We start from the raw sequence: 13516 nt of genomic DNA on the forward strand, positions 1-13516 counted from the left end.
CAAGGAATCCAGAAGCAGCCGAAGCACCGAGCCCCAGAAGGCGAACTGGTGTTGAATTGTCTATTTTAAAATCTGCTCCTCACTTCACCCTGTCCCGCTCTCCCCTAAATGTTCCCTCTCTCTCTCCCTCCTGTATGTACAGTAGCATCCTCTCTCGCCCTCTGATGAACGTGTCCCACGGGCACAGCTTCAAAACCCGGGATAGAAAAAAGCTGTGATCTATAATTCACACAGATCACGGACCCTGGAGGAGATACACCCTCGCTCTCCACTGGCTCCTTCCACCAGTGGAGCTACATGGGATTATGTGACTGAGTGTTTGTGTGTGTGTATGTGTGTGTGTTTGTGTGTTTGTGTGTCCACTTATTCAGATCCGTTTGTGTTTATGAGATCCAGGCAGGGGCAATGAGAGGGTGTCAGGGTTCGCTTATGTTAGTGCGGCTGGTTTTGTGCGATGATTGATGATGGAGCACTCCAGAATTTATCACACTTATGAGGCTCAATATTATTTATTGTGTGTATATTTTTCACACAACACCGAAGGCTTCATTTGAATCGGTGCACGGAGGCGACACATGCACAGAACTTCAGTCTGACCCTGAGTCACTGCAAGGATCCACCTTCCCCTCTCAAAGTGGAGGTGACGTGTTTTTCATAAGATGAGAAAAATTTAATCTGGTAGAAGTAATTGAGCGTGACATCAGGTCATATTTGTGTGTGTGTGTGTGTGTGGGTTATTGTTTCATGTGCAGTATTTCCTCTCATCTTCTTGGGAGTTAACAACAAATCTACTCATTACCATCCACCTACGCATCTGCACACATGTATAGAGAATCTTACCACTGCAGGGCGCACACACACACACACACACATACACGCACACGCACACACACACACACACACACACAAATGCACTTCTGGCCCCTTATTCTAACCTTCTCCATCAATAATCAATACTACGTACCCCCTAAACAGGCCAAATGTCCTCACTCCATAAGGTCCTCACAAGGACATAAAAAGTGCAAGCACAAACACACACACACACACATACACACACACACACACACACACACACACACACACAAACAGACAGACAGACACACACACACGCTCTGCATCTTTTGTGATAAGATGTTGGCGGCTGATTACAGGGTGTTGCAGGAGTAATCAGTGATTACAGAGATTGGTCTCGTTAGGGGAAATTATTCCTTCTTCTGTGACTCAGATGGAGATACAGAGGCTGTGCTGAGCGGGGGGGGGGGGGGGGGGTGACAGGGATGCAGGCCTCCAGGGTGAGAGGTGTAACTTGCTGATAACAGTGATGCTTTCACTCAGACGGAGTGTTAATAATATTCCACAGTCGCTCTTCAACTTGGACTAATGAATTCACCGTGGTGGCAAAATAAACAACTGGAGCATAACCAGGATTGAAACAGGCCCGACAAAGCTGACAAAGCAAATTACAGTTTTTCTCAGTTGTTAACACACAAAAAGCTCAAATTCTGCACAATTTGCACAACCTTCACTTCATGTACCAATCGCTCCACCCAATTTGGCAATACTTCACACTTTCTTATCTGCATTAGACTTTCCTTCTTTACACTCTGATGTCAATTGCACATCACCTTGTTGTCAAAACACTACACACAATGTTCAGGTGTTGCACACACTTCTCAAGTAAAAATCTCAAAGCATCAACCTGCAACACACAAATACTAAAATATCTAAACATTCAGGTGTTTTGAGCAATTTGCAATCAGGACTGCAGCATAAAAGTGCCTTGAGCCGGCCGGTTTACAGTCCTGTACTATTCTCTGTGTGTACCGACATAAAACTTTTTTTGCGGCATATTTGTTTGCTGTTTTATGATTGACTTTGGAAAAAGTAGGCCTACACTGAGACATTTTACAAAAGGAGAAATGGCTCATTCTCCAGAGTCATTGTCATTAATATGGTGTGTTCCATTTCGATGATTGTGTTTTAAATTTTGCACTTCAGTGTGCAGCAAATGCTTAGTTGTGTGTACTCAATGAATGGCATGTGTGTGTCATTGGATAATATGGCTGTGTGTACCAAATGAAAACACGAGTTCCATTTTGTGAACTGTTAAGAGATTTGATGGCAAAGAGTCATCTTGCAAAGGGAGTGTCAGGTTGAGCGTTTTGTGTGTGAGGTTTTCAGTTTTGTGTGTGCAGTTTTGAGAAAGCCGTTATTGTTTTGAAAAACGTGTGTTAACAATTGTGAAAAACTGTAACATGTCCTCTGCAAAGAAAGCAAACTAGCTCAATATACAACAAAGATAGAACGAGGTTACATCTCACTTTGATTTCCTCCTTTTTTGTTCCAAACTCTGATAACGTGGATAATAACAACATTATTGTCTAGAAAATCAAAGCCACTCGGTTCCATGTAATGAACGGACTTCAGGTGAATAACCTTCTGTCAGTCTATCAACACCAAGGCTCCCTGCAGAGGGTCAGGACATTTGTCTCCAGCTTTACTTCCACTCTCCTCTTGTTGACGAGAATCTCATTGACTTCATTCCCCAGGAGGGTGTTGCTGCCTCAGTCCACAATAGCAATGCACCAACCTGTAATGATGTTCTACTCCATAATGAGACAGTGAGTGGCTCTCTCCATCTTGAATAACCCACAATCAAAAGTCACGATGGGGGGGTGGGGGGGCTTCAACATTTCACTGGCTTCAACAGGACACGTGTTACAGTGATGGAGAAAGAGGAAGCTGTCGCAGGCTGAAGACTGAGAAGCACAAGATGGAGGAAGGGATGTAAGTGTTGGTATCGATCCTCCATCCAGCAGCTTAGTCTAAAGGAGCTTAATCACTCTCAACTGACTCCAGAAGTCAATGCAACTCGAAGGAGAGGAGGAGAGGAGAGGAGAGGAGAGGAGGAGAGGAGGAGAGGAGGAGAGGAGGAGAGGAGAGGAGGAGAGGAGGAGAGGAGGAGAGGAGAGGACCCCGTCCCTATTTATATTTTGCAACGTATATTTAAGTTAAGTCTTATTTATACTATTGAAAGTTAATATGTTAAATTTAAACTTCTAATTAGACTTCGCTAAAAAATAGCTGATCTTGCTGATCCCCCGTTTTTGGGTTCATTATTGGTTCTGGCACTGTTTCATTGCCAGTTTCTATTTATCACCAGTTTTGGGGAAAAACCCAAACAATCGTGTTGCACCTTGTGCAAATAAATCCTTGCAGTTAAAAACACCGGAGGAAGGAAATTCTTTCATTCTTTCTTTTTCCATAGAGGTTTAAATACCCTGTGGAGCTCTTCACCAGTGGCATAATGGTAGAGCAATGTTTTTATGAATGAATATCAACCATTCAGTGGAAGATAAATCGGCCTCTGAGATTCACAACACCTCATCTATCTGGACACTCAGAAAACTACTCTTCTTTTTTTAAAACACGACTTGACTGAATACAATCTGTCCAAAATCCCCCCCACCTCTGTCCACTATACCTAGTGCCCCTGAATACGTCCTTTTCCCTTAAATATGAAAACGTATCTAATCGAGAGAAGAGAAGAGAAGGGAAGAGAAGAGAAGAGGAGAGAAGAGAAGAGAAGAGAAGGGAAGAGAAGAGAAGAGGAGAGGAGAGAATAGAAGAAGAGAAGATTTGTTGGATGTTCCTGTTCTCCCTCTCACCTGTCGTTCAAACAGCTTCAGGCTGTACGGCTGTGTGTACAGCTCACAGGGTGTTCTCTCTGGAGACTTCCCAAGCCGACTATTTATAGATTTTTTTTTATTACCTTCTATTGGTTTGATCTGTTGTTGCCATGGTAACCTATTTAAAGTTGTGGTCTGAGCTGCCCCCCCCCCCCCCCCCCCCGATGATAACTCGTGTTGGTTTTCTCTTCTCGAGCAGCATCAACGTTTATTTCACGAGTCTCAGTCGCAGTTTCAACACAGCCGCTCTACGTGTGAGGATAACTGGGGTTTGGTGTGATGGGAACCCCCCCCCACAACTCCCCCCCCCCCCCAACTCCGCCTCTGCCTCACACATCAACCAATTAAAATGGTATCTTAGCAACCACAGTCAATAAGTCTCTAAGCAACACCATCTTAGCACCATGCAGGAAACCATAGCGGAGCAGGAGACCTCACACTCACACTCACACACACACACACACACACACACACACACACACACACACGCGCGTACACACAGGTCTTATTGCAACTGGCATGTCTTCATCGCATGAGCTAAGATGTTAGAGTGGAAAGGGGGGGGGGGGGGGGGGTGGGGGGCGAAGAGAAATGTGATAAAAGTAAAAACCACAAGAAATGGACTGAGTGAGTGTGTGTGTCTGTGTGTGTGTGTGTGTGTGTATGTGTGTGGGTGGGCGGGGGGGGGGGGGGGGGTCAAGCACTCATGGTGGACTTGTACAGCTGACCACCCGCTGACATCTACCAGTCCATTAGCAGGCCGCTAACCTGTGCACGGACTCACACGTGCACACACAAACACACTCTGCACCATCAGCATCAACAGTTTTTCTCTGCATTGACTTTGTAACGGGACAAATTCTCTGTAGATAAATAAATGTGGGTCAAATGGGAAACACACATATTGTGAGATGTCGGGTTCGGTGCTGCATGCTACATGCTACATGCTACATGCTAGATGCTACATGCTACATGCTTCATGCTACATGCTCCACGCTGTGTGGTTTATGTTGCAGGATTCCGTAGATGTTCTCAGTTCAACCACGGCAATGAGTATTTGTTTAAAACACGATGTGATTGGCTGGTGCGGGCAAACAACTGTCCCACAATGCAGTGCGGCGGTACATGACGTCATCGCTTGCACCTCGGTTCAGAGCACGTCTCTAAACCCCCTACACTCCGGTGGCTTCACTGTGAGAACATTTGTGTTTGCCATCAGGATTGAATGATTCTAAAACAGGAAGCGATGATAGATTACCAGGCATTGGGTCTATTGGAGGGATTTAACTGGTGGACGTGTGGAGCTGGTCCACGACCAGGCCCCGGGCCAGAGCCTGTTTCTAAACAGAAGGCGAGCTCGCTAACAGGCATCAGAAAACACTGAGACACCTCAGATATGATGCCAGCCTCATCGGCTTTCAGGGACACAACGAGGATGCAGGGAAGGCGGGGAGGAGGATGGAGGTGTAGGAGGCGGGGATAAACAGTAGGAGGGAGCGAAGCTGCTTGGGGGAAAGGGAGATAAAAGGAGGAGAGGAGGGAGAAACTGGAAGAGGAGCACAGAGAAGAGGGTAGAGATGAGGAGGATGAACCGGAGGACATTGTGCGGAGCTTTGTGCTTCATTTGTGAGTTTTACTATCTCAGTCCCTCAAGTCAGTATAAAATCCCTATAAGGAGTTCCCCTCTCTATTCTCTCCTTTCACCCAATTACACACAAACACACAGACACGCACACAAACACACACACACACACAGACTATCTTCCTCACTCCCTACAGTCCTCTGCATTATTCATGCATTGGGTGTAACCTCATCAGTCAACACACACTCGCCCAGTTCACTCACTCCCTCACACACACACACACAAACACACAGACACACAGACACGCACACAAACACACAAATTATTCATGTCCGCATCATTACCAGCTGTGGGACACACTGAGGATGCAGTCAGTCAGTCGCACACTCCATCACATGCTCACCTGTACAGAACGCCACGCCCACAGAGGAAACAGGGGACGCACAGTAAAGGTAAAGACAGGGACACGCCGGCTGCTGCTCATCAAACAGGTGCTGACACCTTTAGACCTGTGAGGGACAACACTAAAGTGTAGCTTGTATACCGCAAGTAATTAGACAAGTGGAGCAAATGCATCTTCTTTATTTAATCCTATAGTTTTGCCACCTCAATTTTTGGCTCCATAAAAACTGAACTCATCATCAAACAGTATTATGAACTTGTACCTCAAGTATTATGACTTGGGACAAACTATGTAGACAATTGTCCTCTGGTCTATGATCTCTTTCCCTGTGTTTCACATGGCAGGACGGGGCCTTAGCTTGAACTGAGGAACTTTCTCTCCAAACGCTCTTCTACTGATTTATCTATCACTAGATCAGCTCCTATCAATGTTTTACTGTTTTCAGCCACTGACAAAAAGATGTGAAGAATCCCACCTTTTTGGATTGGTTGGTTCAGTCCAAGCCATCACAGAGGTTTACCTTCTTCTTCCTCATCTAATTATAAACTACTTTGTTTTGGCTGTAGTCAGATTTAAGCTCTAATTATTTTTAAATACGGGGAACACATCGCTCGGCGTCATGATCTCTCCTTTCACCAGGCTGCTCTGTGCTTTGCTTTCATTATCATGATCCCTGTAGTGGGAGGTTTCACATCAAGGTCTCGTCCTCGACTAAGATGGCTCTCTGAAGTCTTGAGGAGCAAGAGGCATCTTCTGATTTGTGCTTTGAAAGAATCCTTGATTTGAGGTGATGTGGGTTAAAATAAACAGCTTTTGAAGTTGTGATTATTAATTTCCTTCATGGGGCGAAATCATAGACTGTAAATAAACATGGATGCAGAGTCAGGGTCTGGAAATTGTGGACTTTTATTTTCTTAATTCCAGTGACAGTGCGACACACAATGACGTAGCATTTAAATGTAAACAGTTCAGCCTTAGAAAATCCATTTATTTATTATTTTCCTTAATAAATAAATAAATTTCTCATTTAAATACTACTGCCTCCACCATGTGTGCACCTGTTATCATTATCACAAGTACTGTTAGTAGATCACCAGCAAAACGACCACCAACCAAACGTGTCATCTGTTATAATATATATAACACTATACTATTCCAATCATTTCCAAGCTCAGTTCCTCCACTGCATGCATTGCAATTTCCTACTTTAGCTTTTCTCGTTCTCCAACATACTTGTTACAGTGAAGCATTATGCTCCACTGATGATTCGGCTGTAATCACATAATCCTGTAGGATGTCATTTTATTACATGCAGTGTGTTACTGAGTTCAGTTTGTCTTATCGGCCTGGTCAAGATGTTCTCCTCTTTGTTGCTCCCATGGCTGACCACACTGTGCTCACCTCCTGCTGCACTGCATAAAGACGTCTCCCTGTGTGAGCTACATCCCGGCTGCCATTGTATAATAATGTTTCCTTTGGTTATTGTTTTTCCTTCCGATTTGCCAAGTGAAATATCCATAACGTCTTTTCACGATTTAGTGCTTAGCCAATAAATCCACCCCTTTATTCTGTTTTATTCCTCTGTGTGATCCGGTACCTTCATTAAAAGTAGCCACAATATTCATATTTTGAAATCTATACAGAGTCTCAGATATCTCATTAACAAAATCTTGCCTACTTTTGATGAAAATAACTTTAACGACGTGATTACTGAGCATGAATATGACCACGGCCTTTCTGATTTGTAACTCTTCTACCCACTGTGATGCTGCTGCAATCACCATCTCCCTCTGTAAACTGATTTCTTTCTACATTGTGATTTCTTTAAGTTGTTTATTTCCCGTTTGATTGATCACGATTGAATCTCACACAATGAAACCTTGATCATGCTGTATCCTGCACTACTGATTGAATCTTGGCCTGATTGCTTTAACTAAGGCATTGTTGTTTTCATGTGATCACAAGATCCCAACCTTTGACTTTGTAACAACCCCAACCAGAGAGGGAGGGGTGAGCCAAATGTATAAAGACAAAGAACTGTTTCCCATCGGTGTGCATTTTACAAACTAACCCTTGTCGTACAATACTGTAAGAGAGTTGTGTCTCGTTTCCTCGTTGGTAGATTGGGATTGTAGAAATTGCCACGACATATACCATCACTACGCTTCCTTCACTTCTCACTTCCTTAACTCGCCCCGTTCTCTTTCTCTCTTTCTCTCTTTCTCAGCGTCTTCCCACCGCCTCCGTCTTTCTGTTCTCTCTTCACCGTCAAATTCTTCTTTCACCCAAACTTGTCTGTGTCAACTCCCTCACATCTCCTCCTTTGAGGGATGCACTTGCTATCAGAGTTTACATCACTGATTGATTTTACATGTGTATAATATATAAACATGCGTTGAGGTTGCTGTGATCGAAGGAATGATCCAGACTGAGCTCTTGGCACCAGGTGGCTACAGACACACATTCATTGGACTGAACTTAATCAGATTATAGAGATGTAGACAATATTCTCCCCGTCAAGGATTATTTCACATGTCTAATCAATTTACTTCGTTTATAATTATTCTGTTGCTTATTTAAATGATTTCCCTGGTTCCTGGTGAAAGGACGTGTTCTGCGTAAGGGAGGAACCCATTAAATCTTCATATTTAGGGGATTGATATCTGTTGGTGTTTTAATTTGGTGCAGTTTGATTAAAATGAAAAGGACTATTTGTCCTTGGTGCATTCCACTGAATGTCATCCTAGTTTTCCTGATGTTTTTCTTTGTTTGTAGCTCATTCAATCTTTTTCTTTACACACAACATTTCTTCAGCTCATTCTCTTATTCCCTTACGGTGATGTGAATTAACTGAGTGTGGCCATGTGCTCGTATGTGAGGGAGAAATCGTCATTATTTTCCTTTAACATTTAATTTGACTATTGAAGAACCTCTATCATTCATTCAAGCGTTAGAATCTTACGTTTAACTGATAGAATTGATGGTGTTTTGTTAGTCCGAGGGATCCATAAAAAGAATCTCATTAAGGGAGCACACAGACTCAGCTCTACCAACATACTGTAGTGGATATAATCTTCATTTGAAACCCATTAAATCCAAATGAATAAGTGATGAACGTTACGCAAGCTGCTTCACCAAGAATCCGACTGAGCTGAGATGTTTTACTCACTTCTCCTCGTTCATCACCATCTTCACTCCGACCTCTCACCCAACCTCCCTCTCCCCTCTTTCCCCTCTCTCCTCCATCAATCATTCTCCACCTTTTTACTCCCTTCACACTGCTCCATCGTTACTGTGTACAGACCTAAACGCCCCCCCACCCCCGTGATCTACTTCACCTTCATCTTCACGAACAAAGCAAGGGGATGAAGACGACGAGGTGGGGGGAGGTGGCGATGGCTCGGGGGCGGAAGAAGACAATAGAGAGCGGAGATTGAAGAGGAGAAGATGATAGAAAAGACAGGTGAGAGGAAGAGGAGATGGGGAGGTGGAGGAGGAGGAGGGGCAGCTACAAGCCTCATGGAGGGTCACTCACCGGCACAAAACAATTTCCTGACCTGATTTGAAAAAAAGGACTTGGGCTTAACAAGATTTTAGTGTGCGTGACTGATTGCGTGCATGCGTGTGTGTCTGAGTGTGTGTGTGTGTGTGTGTGTGTGTGTGTGTGTGTGTGTGTGTGTGTGTGTGCGTGCCTGCAGAGTCATCAGAGTGCGTTGGCTCGCTCAGTGAAATGCTAATGACACAGACTCATTAAACACAGCAGCATTTATACAGGACAGATAGGACAGGAGATTGAATTAATTCACCCTCTTCTCTTTTTGTGCTCATCACCACTTACACACACGCACACGGACATACACACACACACACAGACTCCACCTGCCGAGGAGCCAATTAAAAAAGGTTTTCTGGAACCACTTCAGATTGTGTTACTGCTGTAAAAAGCTGTCACACAAAAAGAAAAGGAGACAAACAGTTGAAAGAACGCTGGATTTGAAGTGCGGGCTCCATGTGGATTACATATTTAGAGTATTTGCTCATGAAATTGTGAGCCGTCATTTGGGAGCGTGACTGAAACGCTGCCTCAGCGAGGAGGCAGACGTGCAGGAGGGTTTTCTCTGAATCCGTCACGGACAAACAAACTCACTGCCAGCCTCTCTACTCCCAAAGTTTTTATTCTTCAGCTGTCTTCACTGCTCACAGCTCTTCATGCAAAACAATCTTTGGTCTTGATCAAAAATTATGAACTGAGCATCGCCAGGAGGAACTACAGTAAAGTATGAACAGTGTCACACGGATGTCACGAGCTTTCTCATAAGGCCTGAGGTCCGTCCTGCATCTGGATGATGACACGAGCGAGATACGCTTGGAAATACACAACTCGGGCAAAAGTTGGCTGAACAACTGTCGTGTATATTCGTTAGAGTAGATCATGTTGGTATGTGCTTAAAACACAATGACAGGCTTATATTTATGATGCCTGCCTTTATGACTCTCAGACATTCTCAGAGAGTCCTCCAGATGTTTGCCTTGTTTGTTCTCTACCTTTTGGGGATGACCTTTGACTTCGGGTGTTGTCTCTGACCAGCTGGTGGATGGAGGCAGAGGGAATGTTTTTGACCAATGTGTTTTCATGTTCGGACACAAAAAACGTGCCCTTATTTAGTTATACATGGGCGTAACCAACGTCCCTATATCAATGTGCGATTTCACTATTTGGCTTGTTTATCTCCGGGTCTCTAGATGCCCGTCCTGACTTGTCATTTCTTGTAATAAACTTTGTTATAATGAAAGTACTTGGTCCTCGGAGTCCTTCCCTCATCATCAACAACTTCGACAACACTCGGCTGCTTGAAAGATACGACACAACGTTTTTGTCCTAACAAGCTGACATCAACTATAGTGACTTAGGGAGCCCTTCATGTGATGCCAAGTTGACATGAGCAGAAACGGGAAGTGAAAATATTATATTTGTCTTTTCAATGTTAGTATCACAGACTGTATATAAAGATGAAGGACGTGACACTTCAACAAAAATGAAGCCATTCTGCCTCCTCCATGTTAGTGGATGAGACCTGGCTCAAGTAACAAGTCAAAGTACACATCAAAAGGTTTTCTGGTTTTAATGAGTTATTTGACGCTGGTCATACGTCACGACTGACAGCTGAGACTGACTGTGAGACCTCAATAACCTGACCCCATCCCCTGAGCGCTACTGTAGGAAGTGGAGACACGACACATGGGTTTTTTCCACATCGTTATTTTTCAGTTGAAGAGCAGAACTTGATTTTACGCTCAGATTTTGTAATGCCCCTGCGCTCACACTGAAAGACCACGCTCTTGAATGAAGAGAAGGACAAAACACAGCCTATGGTTACTACTTTAATAAATCAATAATATGCAGTGAATAACTAATATAAAGCAAAGGGCACAAATCTAATTCTAGCATCTGAAGATAATTACGTCTTTGAAATGACTCCTCTAATTCTCCCGTTATTAGCAGGATAATTGCAATAAATATGCTGTGATCTGAGGTCAGAGGTGATCTGAGTTTATTAATCACCAGTAATTACTTTATGATTTGCTTATTTGCTGAATCCCATGAGCTCCAGGCAGCGGCGACTGCCTCCGCTAATTGATACCTTGACAGGCGAAATAATGAATACTGCATGAAGTGGATGGAAATATCACATTTGCATGAATTATTGGTGTGTTGGTCGTCCCTCTGGGAGAATGCAGCGGAGGGGGATGAGCGATGGCCACACAGATAGAGAGAATCAGCATCTCTATAGCTGTCCGTCAAGTCCAATGCACATCAGATGCTTTTCCTTCTCATATTTATTGTCTATTCAGAAAACTAACGGTGGAGAAGATGGTGCAGGTGTCATTATGGCTGCTGAAGCGTGTTTTAATCCATGAGCAGCACTGTACTCTGTAATTTCATGCATCCTGTCTTACATTGCAGGAATTTGGCAAGGTCTCCCCAGCTTCATAGAGCCAAGACTGCTGGGGTATAAATTTCAGATGACTCATTATATTCTCACTGCAAACCCCCTTCAGGTTCCAACGGAGTGCTTTAAAGTAAAAGAGAAAGCACTTCAGGCCACCAGCCAGGTACAGAGTCACCAGCTCCACTTAATCTCTCTGCGTCTCTATTCACAGAGGTGGACGGAGAACTAATCATTTCTCACAGGGATGTAAAAGGCCAGGACTCCGGCTGCAGCCTTCTGCCCGAGCTAATGTCACGCTCTGTCTTTAAACTCCACCAACTCACATCTGCTTCACCCTGGAGATTCTCCTAAGCTCGTGGGATGCATCAGTTTCCTCTGTGTCTCATCGTCAGTGGTAGGACCAATGAGACCAGAAGAACAGGGAGAAGGTATCGAGTGGATCTAATGATTCCAGCTTTGAGTTTGGGAAGATGTGGTCACGTGATACTAATTCAATAAAAATGAACTTTAAGTAAAATGAGACCAGTGCCCTGTAGCAGCGGTGGCTGGGATTCATCGACGGGGTCTGTCTGTTTGAACAGAGAAAATGAACGAACTGGTTCACTTTTATAATTTCATTGCTGTTGTAATATCAATATAGTTTTACTCCCAGCTAAATACACATCTATATCAAATATTATATCGTCAGAGGTGATGATGGAAGGAATCCTACAGCCGCCTCCTCTTCTTTATCTCTGTATATTGTTTGATGCCGTCTCCACTTCCTGAGACCACCTTATTGGCTCGGATTGAATTGGGTCTGATGGTCCGGACCTTGATCCGAAGAATCTTTCACATTTTGGTTTGAACTAAACATGAAAAGTCAGAAGCTCCGCACAAAACAAGGATGGTGTCGAAACTGAGATCTTTCTGCTGCTGTACCGTGAGTGGCCACTGGGAAACAGGGGCAGCATGAATGACAAAATGAAAATGGCAGAAAAGTCATATTTACTCTAAACCATTACACACCAACATCTTATCTCCGGCTGTAGCTTCCGGTACTTTAACACGGGGTATCTGCAGAAGTTCTGATACAGTGTCTGAAAACCTCAGGGGGAGATGGGATCATGAGGCCAGCAACTGCTCTGGCACGAGAAACTGACTCAATGGCAATGAATGTCCCAGAGTGGAAACGCTGGATGTTTTGCCTATTAGATGAAAACACACAAAGTGCCTCAAAGTAAAACCACTGCTGATTACAACTGGGCAACAGACGAGTTACAACTGGAAATCTTCAATTAACAGAAAGTGCTTATTGACAGACAGGAGCAGCTTCTAGACTGTTTTTGAGATGTGGATATTTTATGGTCTCGAGTCTCTTTCTCTGCAGTGAAGTCGACTGGAAACTCACAGCCAAAAACACACAACCACACACACACAGTCTCACAAATCCTCCACCAGTATCTGACCGGTCAGCAGCGTCCGAGCTTCAGTTTGGTGATTTGACTTCTAGAGGCCGCTCCGCTCCCGACACAACACTCCTCCTCACCGCCCGCAGCAGACTAGAGAATAATACCCCAGCTCCCAGGACAGAAGAGCAGAGCGGGCGTGCACGTGGAACAGCCACGGAACAAGAGAGACACTTCACTGATTGATTCAACAACGACTGCTCGTTAGAGGCAAACAAGCCTTGAGTTCTGCTGAATGGCTGCAGCTGAGAGAACGATAAAGACAGAGCTGGCGGATGGAGATATAGAGACACACACACACACACATGCACACACACACACACGCACAGAGACACACACACACTCAGGCACAGAGGCTGTAACATGAACATGGATATCAGAATGGGGCTGTGCACTAGCTTCTATATATAGCACATGGGAAAAACTAGGATAACACATTACA

General features: G+C 44.2%; 1 protein-coding gene across 1 annotated transcript in view; it reads right to left on the bottom strand.

The window, feature by feature from the left end:
• Window positions 1–13516, bottom strand: part of necab2 (N-terminal EF-hand calcium binding protein 2) — a 93194-nt gene that overhangs the window by 45017 nt on the left and 34661 nt on the right. The window lies entirely within an intron of this gene.

The sequence above is a fragment of the Pleuronectes platessa genome, chromosome 7, assembly GCF_947347685.1.
Source record: "Pleuronectes platessa chromosome 7, fPlePla1.1, whole genome shotgun sequence".
NCBI classification, from domain to species: domain Eukaryota; kingdom Metazoa; phylum Chordata; class Actinopteri; order Pleuronectiformes; family Pleuronectidae; genus Pleuronectes; species Pleuronectes platessa.